This window comes from Pyrus communis, chromosome 4 (assembly GCF_963583255.1).
Source record: "Pyrus communis chromosome 4, drPyrComm1.1, whole genome shotgun sequence".
NCBI classification, from domain to species: Eukaryota; Viridiplantae; Streptophyta; class Magnoliopsida; order Rosales; family Rosaceae; genus Pyrus; species Pyrus communis.
Window position 1 is genome coordinate 6,660,026 of NC_084806.1, and position 15,840 is coordinate 6,675,865.

At 36.1% G+C, this 15,840-nt stretch overlaps 1 pseudogene; it reads left to right on the forward strand.

Annotated features, from left to right (window-relative positions):
• Positions 1–372: 372 nt before the first annotated feature.
• LOC137732589 (NADH dehydrogenase [ubiquinone] flavoprotein 1, mitochondrial-like) lies at positions 373–15,422 on the forward strand (annotated as a pseudogene).
• Positions 15,423–15,840: the final 418 nt, after the last annotated feature.

A 15,840-nucleotide genomic window follows, 5' to 3' on the forward strand; every position in this document is an offset into this window, starting at 1 on the left:
GGGGGGCAATGCCATTACATCTAGAAGTTGTATTAATCAGTCAATAGCACAACAATTCTGAATTCCTGCTATTGGGTTGCAGTCTGGCATGCATGCACGCATGTGAAGGAAAAACATCAAGGTAGACGTTTTTTCCTTTTAAACATGCAGCATGCTTCTCACCCAATAAAAAAACAAAAAAACAACAACCCCACTACCCAGTGGTATAAAACAGACCATGCTACAAACACTTGCACACACCTACCCAGTAGTATAAAACAGCCCCCACCCCCTACACCAATCAACCCCTCCTCACCGCCACCGTCACCACCACCTCAACTCTCATTTCTCATTCTCTCCTTCTGCCCCCAGCTGCCTCTTTTGACCACCACTATGGCGGACGCTGAAAATCAAAACCCTCCTCCAAATCCGCAACCACATCTAACCGAGACTCTAACCATCCTCTTGGCCTTAGCCACCATTCTGTTTGTCGTCGCGGTGAACCAGTTTGACTTTGTCAAACCTCCCTCCACCGATGCGGCTGGTTGCGACTGCAAATTGAATGACTGTCCATGCCTTCCTCCCTTGTACATTTTCTCTGTCGTTGCCACGGCAGCGCTGTCTGTTGTTTGGTTTGGACTTTTTGTCCTCACCGCCCGATTTCAATACCGCTTCGTTATCTGGGTAGGGCTTGGCTTAGTGTGGGCTATCTACTGGCTTGCGATGATTTGCAGTCTTGCACCCCAGTTTTATAATCCAATGCTTTATTCCTTCAATCCTATTCTGGCAGTCCTATTGTTGCTTAACATAAGATTTCGAAAGTTCTCGGACCGTGCAATGCATGTCCTATCTGACAAATCGGACCGCGCGTTCCATGTCATAGCTAACATCTGCATTCTGTTTTGGAACTACGTCACAAGAAACTTCTAATATTTGGGTATTTAAATTCTGTTCATACTTTTTTTCTTTTTTCTTTATAATTTGTTTTTTTTCGAAATTACCGTTTCTTGATTTATGTGTGTGGGACATGTTAACCTTTTTATGAAGAATTATTCTAAGACCATCTTCAATTTTTAGGTCAAAATTTAAAAATTTTAACCTAGAAATTTAAATTTTGACCCATAAACAATTTTTTTGCTCTAATGATTTTGAGTAAAAAATTTAAGTCGATATTATTAAAGGATTAATTTATGCTACTTTTTATTCAGTAACTTTTTTTCAAAATTAAAATTATGTAGATTATCTTAATTTATTTTTATAAACTTTTTAACCTAAAAATATTTAAATTTCGTTAAAAGTTAAAAATTCACTAAATTGACCCTATGAAACATGTAGTATACAATTTTTGGGTGAATTTTGATTAAAATAATTTTTAATTGTTTTAGCTGTTAGATTTAATTGTGGCCTTTTAGATTTTTTTTTTTTAACTGTTAGACTGATCATACTCTATCTCAGCTGTTGGATTTAATGTTTTTAAAATTATCCAAAATTTAGGTTTTAACCTAAACCTTATTTTAGACCCAATCATTGGAAAATGATTGGATTAGTTTAAAACCTAAAATTTAGATTTTAACCTAAAATATGTATATATGTATATATAATATACAAGTTGTTGATGTCGCTCAAATACAAAATACATTGAAAAATTACAAATGCTTTAATTGGCAACAAAAAAAAAAAGTAGACAAGCTACATCTAAAGAATGTTCGTTATGTTACTTCTTTCTTTTGTTTTTGTATGAGTATCTTACATATATGTTTTTTAATTATTTCCAATGTTATTTTCAGATCATAAGAAAGATGGAGAGAGAGATAATTATCAGCAAAATGCATGTCCATTCCTCTTCTTTTGAATGTAATAGTCGTCTTTTCCTACTAGCTACGTTTTTAATATTTGGATCTCTCCATGAAAGATACTTGTTATATTTATTTGGTGGTGGTGTGTATTTTAGAATTCAAAAATATTTTCGCTAAAAGAACTTCTAGTCATTTTAATTGTACTTTCAAACAAGCCCATATTTATTTTGTGGTGTGCAATTTTAATATTTTGGATCTCTATATATAAGCTGCTATATTTATTTGGTCAAGTGTGTAGTTTTGTTTTTAATAATTATGTAAGTGTAATTATTGAATATTTGTATTACTGTCACTCCCCGATCCCGAGATACGTCCGAAATCGACACGTGACGGTAAATTGTAGGGGGAATGCCAGAAAATACAAACTAAAACACTTAACTGAAAATAACAATAATCACATATTTTTAAGGAAAATATAGGGGTAACCTAACACTCCAAGCTCTCTGAACTCTGTCTGCTTCCCCAAAGCTCTTCGTATCTACAAAAACCTGCACAATCGCCCATACGCCATTGGAATGGTGCACGGGGCAAACAACAACCTGGATAAGCCGCGAATCTCGTGTGAGTGACAATAATTTTACGTATGTGATACTATTAAAAACCAACCATCGAGTCGGTTTATAAATGTCAAATATAAAATCATATTTTATGAAATCATAATCAAGTCACTGAAAATCCTGAAGAAGTCACCTAGACATCCAACGACTCTTCTGAAATCAAACGCAAGGTTATCAATCAATAACTTGTGTAATACACCAAAATGCAGGATTAGAGCGACACAGTTCGGCCGAAGCCTACATCTCTGAAGCTATCTTAATCCAAACTCATTATGAAGAATCAACAAAGCAATTAATCGGGTTCCAGACCTCTCAACGGAACCATAATACCAAACGGGATTCCGGACCCCTCAACGAAATCCAAATCAGGATACGATTTTGGATCACTTAACGGAATCGCGAAGTAGAAGGGATTCCAAACCTCATAACGGAATCCGAGTGGATACGATTTCAGACCTCTCAACGGAATCGTGGAGTACAATAGATATCAGACCACTCAATGAAATCCAAGCTAGATACGATTCCGGACCAGTTAACGAAATCACTGATCACGAGAAATTCCGGACCACTCAACAGAATCCAGACAAAGTAGGGAACCCCACCCTCAACGGAACCCCAGCGGAAACCAGTTCCGGATCACTCAACGGCACAGAGCCGAAGGCCAACAACCATAATGGACAACGGCTCGTAGAAATGAGACAAGGCACAAGTTACTCAATTTACAAAGGCTTAACGAAGTGAAACAAAGCACATGTACTAAATTTAGAACGAATCAACGAAGCGGGAAATGAAACAATATCGAAGCAACAAATCCCCATCACAATGGGTTAACGGTCCACTACTAGCCCTCATATTTCATCACAACAAGCCAATCATACAAATCAACCATATTTCAAATATATACGTCAAATCTCATTTAATAAACATAAATTGATGGCTAAGTATTAAAAATAACAATTCAATAGAAAACATATTTATAAAACCAAGTCATATCCACACAGGATAACAATTACGAAAACATGGTAATCACCAATATCACATATATTAAAGTCACTCACATGGAGCCCGCACTACGAATCTGTAGCTCGAATATCGAGGCGTCCACGTCCGATCGTCGCCTAAAACATATACCAAATCTCGTCTCAGAACCCAAGTGATAAACCACATAACTTACATAAAGCACATCCCCAAGAACGTTCTAAAATGATTTGGGACCAGTTGACCAAAAGTCAACCGTTGGTCAAAGGTTAACCGACGGGTCCACAACCCTAGTAATTCAATTTGAGAGATCCGCATATCTCATTTCAGATTCGTAACCTCCTAAGGTCCACATTACACTCATAGAACAACAAACCAAAATCTCATAGCGATCCAACGGTCGGATCTCCGCCAATCACAAATTCAAGTAGCGATCAATTAGCCGATCAACTATAAAACTACATTAAAACATTAGAATGGTGTTTCGGGTTTGTTTTCAATGAAACAAAAGTCACAATGGAGTTTATGGTGGTGAGGACATGCAAATAAATGTGGTTTTGGTGTTCAACAAGCCAAAAATTTGGTGGTGGTGGTGGTTTGTTTCACGGGAAGAAAGGGAGAGCCGAGACAGAGTGAGAGAACTCTTGAGAGAAGAGAGAATGAGAGAGAAAAGGGAGGAGAGAAGAGAGTTTTAGAATTGTTTGGGTGCCCACGTGGCACTCACCCAATGGTTAGACAAAAATATCACATGTCCAATTAATTATCAATTTACCAAAATATCTTAGACGTTCAAAATCTCATAAAATCTTCGTTATAATTCCGAATTGCTTTCCATTTGTGCCCATGCGTTCATATGATGAGTACTATCCAATTATATAAAGATAAGTGGAAAAATACGTAGGAATCGAATATGCCGTAAATATAAAAGCGTCGAAACTAAGAAAACATAATACGTAATACGTAAATTTAAATAGTGAAATCCAGGAATGGGATTTCACAATTACTGTCGATTATCCCCCCTCTCATGAAATATAGAAATATTGTTGTCTAAAAAAATCATCAAAAATCGTAACTCTCTTAAACATCCTTCTGTCTTATTAAAGAATAATGCTACACTTACTCCGTATTTATATCATCATTTTACCCTCCCTTTCATAAAAATTTTAAGAGGATGTCTGATAACAATTTCGTTTTCAATTTTTAGTTTTTATACTTCAAATCTTATTTGGTAATTACTTTCAATTTTTTTGTTTTTAAATGGAAATTGAAAATACTTACCAAATAAGATTTCAGTTTTTTATTTTATTTTTAAAATTGAACTAAAAACTAAAAATGAAATGATTATCAAACGACTCATAAGAATATTCTTGCCCTTGCCAACTCAATAAACTTTTTAGACTTACAAAAGATTCAAACAATGGTGGACTGCTTTAGCTCGCAAAACTCAACTCCAATGGAAGCCCAAAGTTTCTCCTTTTCCTTAAGGGGTCGTTTGATAATTATTTCGTTTATTTTGTGAAAACTTGAAAAATTGAAATCTTATTTGGTAACTACCTTTAGTTTTCTTTTTTAATAAAAATAAAACTGAAACCAAAACTCAACCATTTTTGAGCTTTTAAAATATGGCATTGAATTTTCATTTTTTTGGTTTTCAATTTTCATTTTTATGAAAACTGGCAAAAACAAAAAGATTTTAGCTTAAAAAAATAAATAAAAAATTAAAAAAAACTGAAAACCAATACTAAAAACTGATAAAAATTTATATGAGGCTAACATTTTACCTTATTCAAATAAGTAGATTATTTTCTTGTTCATTAAATAAAAATTAGGATAAATGGTGGACCACATTTAAATGTGAAAACACACGAACCAATTGCAACCTCAATATGTGGAATCGTCTTGTTCCATGTTAATTGATGTACAAATTCAATAATTATGTAAACAATTTACAGTAAAAAATTTAATGAAAATAATTTGAAAAATTTGAATGTTAACCAAAAATTAGTTAGTAACTTTATTTGATGGTTACGAGAAAACCCAATACTAAACCAATCAAATTAAAATGATTCAAACACTGATTTTTCAATTTTGCCCCTGCCTTTTCCATTTAATATCTTTCTTCCTTCTCTCTTCCACTCCGTCTCCCCCATTTCTTCGTGAATCCTCGCTCTTACAATGCAATAAATTTAGGAAAATCAAGGATTTCACGAAATCTGGCGATTCGGTGGTGAGTTAGGTGCATCTCTAATCAGATTACACATAAGTTGAAGAAAGAAATGAAAAACACACATGGGTCACTATAAAATTCGTCGATGTCGTCCTTGTGGTTGTTGGGGAGACTTTCTCATCAACCAAATTACAGAGAGACTTACAAGTACGATTATCTCTGCAAGAGCTGAGACTTACTCGCTCACTTTGAGAAGAGCTTCATACTGAGCAGGTTCCAATTCATCCTTGTGGCTGTCGGTGAAGGAGAGGAAAGGAGAGGTTGGGGAAAGTGAGAAGGGGGGGGGGGGGAGGGGGGGGGGAGAAAGACAGAGAGATGAGGGAGAAAGAGAGAACAGGGAATGCATTTACCGAGGGAAATAAAATGTCCATTAAGTGAATTAATTATTTTATCTTCTTAATATATAAAGTGAGAAGCATACAATGGTGAAGCATTCCGAAATGTCAAGAAAGCTCTTTTATTTTCTTTACAATTGAAATCCAAAAAAAGGAAAAAATGAGGACAAACTGGTTAAAAACCATTTCTCAACAAAAAAAACCTTATTGGAAAATAAAATAAATAAAAAAAAGAAAAAGAAAAAAGAAAACGGAATTTAAAGCCAATACTGATTAAGAGTCCACGTAGTGGGTAAGTGATTGCTAAAAAAGGGGACGTGACCAACTTCACTCCTCCTCCACTTTCGGGGAGAGAGAGGGACTGATATCTCATAGCAATATTGTTAAAAAAAAGCCGAAACTTAAAATTTTTTTTATTGAAAAATGAAAAAAACAAAAAAACTAAAAACAAAAAAACAAAAAAACAGGGAACGTGCTGAACCCCTCACAGTTGAGAGATGGGGTTTCCGATTTCATCATCTACTAGCCTCTTCGCATGCCCAAATGAAGTGCATGTGGAGACTCTCATTGTTTTCACAGTTGAGAGATGGGGTTTTCGATTTCATCATCTACTAGCCTCTTCGCACGCCCAAATGAAGTGCATGTGGAGACTCTCATTGTTTTCTGCCCCAGACTGTATTGCTCTTTTTTTTTTTTTTTTTTTTTTTGTCAAATGATAAATTTTATTAAATGTTAGATGAGCCACCGACGGAGTTCGAACCCACGCAGTCATGCAAAGGCTTAGCACCTTTTCACTACTATGGTAAAGAGCCACTTGCAGGATTGTATTGTACATTGCCAAAAACATATTTGTATATACATCATTGTTATTGAACATATGGAGTAACAGAAAAAAAAAAAAAAAAATCAATTTGAACATATGAAGACAATTAACAATGTTGTTATACAAAAAAAAAATTAAGAGAAAGCAATCAATAGTGAGAGCCATAACTAAAATTTAATGGATTCACAAGTTGCCTCATAGACGATCAAACTTCTCTAATTACTATTTCGATTCCCCGCGAAGTAAACATAATCCTGAATCTTGAGAAAACTAAATTCAATTAAACAACGGTTGATCAGTAGCCACAACGAATTGAAGTTTTAATCAAATAATTAACTTGATAAACAACCAAGTCATCTCCTTTTTGCCTCACAAACATAAGCTGATGAAGCTAGCAAGTGGGGACGATTTGGTTAAGCATAATAGCCTTTATGTGCATAAATATCTTTTCCAAAACACCTAAATATATTTTAAAAAATGAATAAATCCAATGCTTAGGCCACAGGAAGCTTGTAGAAGAAAGTTAACATGAAAAATGAATAAAATGACAGGCATATCTATAAATAGCAGGAAAATATGCAATGAGCGCTAAATTCCTCTTGACTAAACTATCTCGAGAGTTATTGTACTGAAATGATGTCAACCCTATGACAGAGAAACAAATAAAAACGTATAAATTCATAAATCAAAGTTTTAACTCAAATCAAATATTATTCCAATGAAAGTTGTAAACTGCAAATAAAGCCATTTAACAACCATTTGACTGCCTGCAATGTAGACAAAGAAATCTGATACTCATAGTACATAACTGCTCTATTTATCTCTGCAAATGACAAATAATAAAATGAAAAACTGAAGTATACCGTGGCTAGTTATTATTTTGGATCGTCATCTCCACTTGCTTTAAATAAAAAGGAGGAAGTGTGTGAAGGCTAAATTGGAGGCTTGTCTTGAGTTCTTGAGTTCTTGAGTTGGCACTGGCGGCCGTCGACCACACCTCCTAACCTGTGACGTGCTAAAGCTATCGATTCAACAGAGAGTGTTTAACTAAATCTTATCTCACTGCCGACGACGCATTATAATGTCAAGCACATATTTTGTGTTTATAGATAATAGGATTTTACACTATGAAGTAGTTATTTTTCATTTTCAGAACAAAATTAGGAATCGAACATAGATATGAACATCAACACATTATACAGAATTCCGTAATGACAATTAATTAGTCATGCAAACCTTTTTAAAGCAATCGCGATTCTCATCTCCATTTGAATACAACACCATTGACCTCAGGTTCTCAATTTTCTTAGCTTGCTGTTGCACCATCTTCTCTCTCTCAGCTTGGGCTTTTTTTCTTCCTCCAACTCCAAAGCCATACGCTCCCTCTCTAACTCAGTCTGCAAAGAAAGCACGCATATTCCAGACACTTGCATTCAACTAATTACAATAAACATAAAGTGTATATTCCAAACCTGCATTAACGTGTTTTGCAGATTGAGGATTTCCTCTAGCCAATGTTCTGAATGAGATACCTAAAACATGCGGGATATTTAAATTCCTTTAATTTATGTACACAGTCTATATTTATAATTATTATCATACATGGATGTCGACAATTAATACAAAAATTAGCCTGCAATTTGGCTCCAAGCTCCTCAATTTCTTTCTTTTGACGCTTTAGAAGAGCAACATATGTTAGACTCTCCCAGGAAGGACTTACATTGAAATAATAACAATTAAGACATATGATAGACATAAAAGTACAATTCCTACGTCAAACAGATACAAACTTGGGAGAAAATGAAGAATTAATCCAAAAAAGATTGCAAACAAAGCCGAGGGAGGAATTTAAAGCACATCAGAGAAAGCAAATAAGCTTGCAATCAATTTAAATTGCATGGCATGTATAACTAATATGTCCAATGTCAGATCAAGACTAACAAACATGTTCAAAGAAAAGGGGCAAATTATTAAGGTACCGTAATAACAATAAAGAGAAACTTTTGAGTTTCGTTTTTCCAAAATCCCATCACAGCCCATAAGAAAAATATAAATTAAGCAATAGATTCCGGGGAATTACCTTTAAAAATGGCCATATGATGCTCCGCCTTCCTGCAATGCACTTTGTACGGGAAAAAGCAGGAAAAAGACTAGGAAAAACTGGGGATAATGGATTAATAGAAACTATCCCAGAATATGAAATTAAAATGCAGAATAAAAAGAGAGATAGAAGTTAAAAGCCAAAGAAGACAAAAAGGAAAGAAAAGGGTGGAAGCAAATACCTCAGACGCTGAGGATTAGAGACTGACGATCAATTAAAGGTGAAATCAAATGGCAACTGCTCATAGCAGTCTGAAATCTAATGCCACGTTCATACTTTATTGTCTTTTGCATTAAGTCTGACATATGATGGTAAAATGATGAATGAAAATTACTTTAGTACTGGAAATATAAAAACTACTATATAAAACAATGAATAATTTGTAATAAAAGATAAAAACGAAAACAAAAAATTAACCATTTCCAAAGCCTCCCCAAGGCAAAAACAGAATGGCAATATTGATTACAAAGAAAACAAATTTCAAACCTTGTTCATTGTTTGTTCCACTATTATGAAAATTCCAGCAATTGATTGATGGTAGAAGAACTTCGATTCAATAATCCTGTGAAAATGCATGAGAAGATTAACATTAAGGAATAAGGAGCAGAGAACAAAACACAAAAGATTAACCACAAAAGAAATTTTATTACCGACTTTCTCAAAGGACCAGTTCTTGTTGGTTTTTTCCCAATTTCATCTTCTCCAGCAAAACAATTTCAATTTGTTCTCTTCAGATTCTCTCTTTTATTTTGTGTTTTATTTAGCTCTTCCCGCAAAACTGCTTCATATGATCATATCCCACGTTCGCTTTTATTTCCATGCACGTTCGCGTTCCACAGAACCGCTCCCATAATCCCATTGCACGGTTCAAGCCTTCAACTGTAGAATAGCAGTTCTAATTGTAAACGTATTAGGTTTCTTTTTATTTTTTATATTTTATTCAATTATTGAAAGCAGTTTGAAAACTGCAATATCTCCCAAAGTCCCACGTTTCCTTCCAACATTTTTTTCATTTTTCGTTTTTTTAGGATTGGTTTTTTGCTGCATCTATTTATCTACTTTTTTTTTTTTTTTTAAATTCCTTTTTCAAATGAAGATCAGTATTTTTTTTTTTTTAAGTACATCGACATTTTTAGACTACGGGGAGGAAGAGTTCAGCTAAGCCATATAATGGGCAACCTAATTTGGTATTGAATTCGCCATCCACGAGATTCAAACCTAAAACCTCTTACTTCCAAGTGAAGAGGAATACTACCAGATCGTAGTACTGAGTGGCAAATAAAGATCAATTTGTAATATTGCATTGATCAGTTACTCACTATGTGGACTTTTGACTAGTATTGGTTTTAAATTCCGTTTTCTTTTTTATTTATTTATTTTGATTTCCAATACAGCTTTTTTTTTAGTTATGATTTTTTACCAGTTTGTCCTCATTTTTTGAATTTTTTGGGTTTTGATGTGAAAGAAACAAATGGGCATTTTTGGCATTCTGGAAAGCTTCACCAAACTGCGCGATCCATGTCTTAGCCGGCAAATGCGGCGACGCATCGCGTTTCGTCCGCCGCAACTCCGCCATGGTACGCAACCGACCGACATCTCAATTCGTCCACATTTTAAGTTGAATTTTATTTTTTCGGGCTTGTTAGTCACCGCCCTAGGTTTAACTTTGATTCAGCTCTGCTTTCATGTTGTGTCAATCCGTGATCCTTTTATATGTTAATTTGTTCTGAAATGTTTGGTTTTAGTAGATCTAATATGGGGTTTTCTGCTTTTTCTGTTTCTATTATCTGTTTGTTTGGTGGGAAAATTGAGGAAAATAGCTGGAAAGGGATAGAAAATCGAATTTTGAAGCTCTCATTAGCTGAGCCCGTTGTTAGGGGTGGGCATAAAAATCGTCAAACCGTAAAACCGTATGAAAAAAAAAAAAACTGAAAAGAACAATGTTGACTAGAAAAATCAACTTTGAATCAAAAATCGAACCAAACCGTTTAAACCGGTTCTGGTTTTGGTTTCGAATGAACAAGAACTGACTAGAACCAAACTTAGCCGTTTTATTAATAATAAATTAATTAAGGGTAAATTACACTTTACCATCTCAGGTTTGGGGTCGATTTCAATTCCTTACAACATCTTTAAAACATTTCACTTTCATACTCCAAGTACTATTTTATTTCAACATAATACTTCCGTTACATTTTCTATTCATTGATCCGTTAAGTGCTGAAGTGACTGCCAAATGTCTGTCACGTGGCAAAAAAAAATTTTTAATTTTTTTTTAAAAAACCTTAAACTTCTAAATTAAAAAAAAACCAAAAACAAAAGCTAAACCCGCAACCCCCTTACCCACCCAACCTGCAACCCAGAAGAAGAAGAAGAAGAGGCAAGGAAAAGAAAGAAAAAAAAAACCCATCTTCATCTTCTCCGACTCCCTTTCCTTGCAACCTACCCCTTTTTTCCCCCTCCCGTCTTCCCCAAACCCACCGTGCACCAATCCTCCACCTCCTCCTCTGCACCCACTACCTGCAACCCAGAAAAGAAAAGAAAAAAAAAAACCCCATCTCCTTTTCCCTGCAACCCAGATCCTGTCTTCCCCAATAAGGAGTGGGGTGTGTAGAGAAGGGAAGAGGATGAGGGTGGGTGCGCTGGGTTTTTTTTTTTTTTTTGACCTTCTTTCTAGGTTGCAAGTTGGGCTCGAGTTGGGGAAGGGGAAGATGGGTGAGCGGAGGAGGTGAATGATGGGTGCGGAGGAGGTGGTGGAGGATGGGTGGGGTCGGAGGATGGGTGCAGACGGATGGAAGATGATGAGGCTCTGACCCGGGGGGGGGGGGATATGGCATCTGGGTTTCTTGGGGGGATCCGGGTTTTTTCTTCTTGTTCAAGGTTCTGGGGATGGGGGGTGGGGTGATGGGATTTGGATTTTTAACTTTTTTTTATTTTTAATTTAGAACATTAAGGTATTTTTTAGAAAAAAGTTAAAAAAATAATTTTTTTTTGCCACGTGGCGCACATCTGGCAGTCACGTGACATAAATGTGGCAACCACGTCACCACTTAACAGATCAATGGATGGAAAACACAACGGATGTATTATATTGAAATAAAATAGTACTTGAGGTATGAAAGTGAAATGTTTTAAAGATGTTGTAAGGAATTGAAATCGACCACAAACCTGAGGTGGTAAAGTGTAATTTACCTATTAATTAATTGTATATATACCGTATATATATACAATTAATTAATATACACACAAGTTATGATATAATAGGTTGACAAATGAGTTTCATCGAGTTGTAAAGCATGGGATCCCATCCCAATTAGGTTTCACTCACTCAGAGTCTCACTCACCTCACCCCCCTCTCACTCACTCGGCCTCAGCTCTCTCACATCCCCATTCCCCCATTTTGCACATCTGAGATCCGACCCTCACCATGGCATCTCATCCAAAAATATCAACGATTCCTCAGGCAACCCACAACCTCAGCTTCTGCAACGACACTCTTCGTCCTCCATCCTCCCTCCTTGGTATTTTCTCTATCTTTCTTATATTTGAAATTGAGATTAGGAATATGGTTAAATTCCACTGGATTTCCATTCTCTTTTACCTGCACTATATATGTGTGATTAACATTGTCTAATTGAGTCATGTGACTCTTGTCCTGCATTTAGGGCCATTTGTATATAGATGGTCTGTGGGGTTCAATAAGGGTGTTTTAAGTTCGTAGATTCTATAGAAATGTCATTGGTTTAGTTGGTTCAATTGGTTATGTGGTTCAGTTTCTGCGAAAGCTTCAGTTGCAGTAGAATTCAAAATTTTAGGAATAAAAACAATTTACTTTTCTTTAATTCTGTAACATCAAAAGAAATAGACAAGATAAATATATAACAATCATCCATCAGAGTCCCAGACTCACTTATTTATTTGAGGTTCACCTCCTTGAAAGGCATAAGCAAAATGCCCCTCAGCTACCTGTAACAAAAATGTGAAATGTAAGTCATATTGATGAAAGCACGAGGGTGATGAATAACACCCTATCTCAAACTAAAGTTTCAAGAACTAAGATGGAGCACCAGTTAAAGCTAAAGGAAAAACAACACTCTAATTGACAACACTATTGCCCGGGGAAAAATAAAGTGTTTACCTGTGCTGAAATTAGTACGTTCATAGCATGTTTACCCCTTCTAACATGATATGAAGGTTAATTAACAATTTGTTTTTTTGGTTGCTCTGCAGTGGCACAACTGATGACAAAAATCAAGAATCTATCTTCACTGTGAGGAGAAAAGAAGATCTCATTAGTTCATCAATACCAAATCTATGGCATGAATTGACCTCAAAGCTTCACTTGAAACATTATGTGTTAAACCTGCAAGAGATGAATGCTTGACAGGGGTTGGAAGGTTATGGTAGGTTTATCCATGTTTACTTTTTCCTTTTTTTTTTTTTTTTTTTTTTTTATTATGTCAGATAAGATCTCAATTTTAGACGACGAGACAATCTTGGAAGATATAGAGTTTTATGAAGCACTTGAAATAGGTATGAATATTTATTTTTCATTACTTTGTTTTTGTTTTTTCTCTTGTTTTGTTGCATGCTTACTTTCTTATTTTCTAATGAGTTCTTGATTTTTATATGTTCTAGAAAAAAGGAATGTTGGCACATCTAGCATTGGGGATTCATAAACTATTCAGTCCTAACTTATCACCTTTTACTAGTGATGGTATGTATGTAACTTTAATTGTTTAGCACTTTCCTTACTAGTTTGAGTTGTAAGATATATAATTTTGAATTCAACGAATAAGATATATAATTAACTGATGCATGAAGGAGATCATATGGGATGGGATAGTTAAATTGTTTGAGTGAGATGTTTTGGGGCATCTAGCTCGTAGCTTTGGAGAATAAGTTTAGCATGGGAGCTCAGCTAGGTTTTCTGTTAGTTGTCTCTTTTTGTTGACTTGGTGTCACTACCAAAGACATTTGCATTAGAAAAGACGTGTTGGATGCAACTTTATATAATCAGTTTTAGAAGATGTATTTGAATGCATGATGATTTGGTGTTCAAATAATTTAGTATTCGGAACCGTAAACCGGCAAGAATTGAATCGGAACCGGTGTAGATCGAACCGTAAAGTTTTAGTAATAAATTTAAGCAGAAACTCACCGAACTGAACTGTTGATATTTTCTGATTTCGGTTCCGGTTTAGGGGTGGAACCGCACCGTGCCCACCCCCACCCGTCTTTTCTTGGGTTTGATTGGAGAAAGGTTCTGACCTTAGGCTTCAAATGGATTGCGAGTCTTTCGGTCTAAATTATTTGTCACCTCCATCGTTACCGTTTCTATTCGGATAAAAACCGTGTGGGGATATAGCGGGGAGTCCTCTTAGGCTTATTGAGTTAGTTAATTCAATGTAGGTCTAGGTTCAATTTTGTGTGAGACTATCTTCCAGGTCAAACACGTGTAGCTTGGTGTAGGCAAATTAAAAAGGAACACATATATGGTTAAGATGTTCTAGGAATGATGAATTGAGGTTGTACAAGCTGCATTTCAATCTTAGAGCACGTGTACTTGTATTGCCTTCTTCATGAAATGTAGAATCTTTAAGAAATGAATGTTGCGGATGTGCCACAGCTTTGTTATAGTACCAATGTTACACCATGGTTCTGGTTCTGAAGAGTAGATGTTATAGGCATAGGTCACTTTCGAGAAATAAACTTGTCTGACTTCTTGTTAATTCGTAGGCACCCATCAAGGGTATACTTTCTCTGCAGAGAGCAGCTTTAGCTCGTCATCATGGTGCGAAGTGGGGCCTAGCTTTTAGATCATTCAGCACTCAGGGTGTAGCACCCTCTACTACTGCTCAACCTCCACTTCCACCACCTCCCGAAAAAAACTCATTTTGGTGGTTTGAAAGATGAAGACTGGATTTTCACCAACTTATATGGGTTACACTACCCATTTCTCAAAGGTGCCATGAAACGAGGTGACCGGTACCGAACCAAAGATCTAGTTATTAAAGGTGCCGATTGGATTGTCAATGAAATGAAGAAGTCTGACCTACGTGGACGTGGTGGTGCTGGGTTCCCGTCTGGTCTCAAATGGTCTTTTTATGCCAAAAGTATCTGATGGCCGTCCTTCCTATCTTGTCGTCAATGCAGATGAAAGTGAACCTGGAACCTGTAAGGACAGGGAAATTATGCGCCACGACCCACACAAACTTTTAGAGGGTTGCTTGATTGCTGGTGTTGGGATGAGGGCCAGTGCTGCTGACATCTATATAAGAGGTGAATATATGAATGAACGGTTAAACCTTGTAAAAGCTAGAAATGAAGCTTATGCAGCTGGATTACTGGGGAAAAATGCTTGTGGATCTGGTTATGATTTTGATGTTCATATCCACTTTGGTGCTGGTACCTATATTGGTGGTTTGAAAGATGAAGACTGCATTTTCACCAACTTATATGGGTTGCACGACCCATTTCTCAAAGGTCCCATGAAACGAGGTGACTGGTACCGAACCAAAGATCTCGTTATTAAAGGTGCTGATATTGGATTGTCAATGAAATGAAGAAGTCTGTCCTACGCGGACGTGGTGGTGCTGGTTTCCCATCTGTTCTCAGATGGTCTTTTATGCCAAAAGTATCTGATGGCCGTCCTTCCTATCTTGTCGTCAATGCTGATGAAAGTGAACCTGGAACCTGTAACAACGGGGAAATTATGCGCCACGACCCACACAAATTTTTAGAGGGTTGCTTGATTGCTGGTGTTGGGATGAGGGCCAGTGCTGCTTACACCTATATAAGGGGTGAATATGTGAATGAAAGGTACTGGGACAAAATGCCTGTGGAAAAATTTAAATTTCTGGAGAACCTGTGTTTCAAACCTCTATAGTTCTTATATTTCATTTTATGCAAAAGGAAAATTTAACTGCGTTATACAGTCATCTTTTTTCTCAAATGCATGCCTACTCCCTACTTACCGAGCTT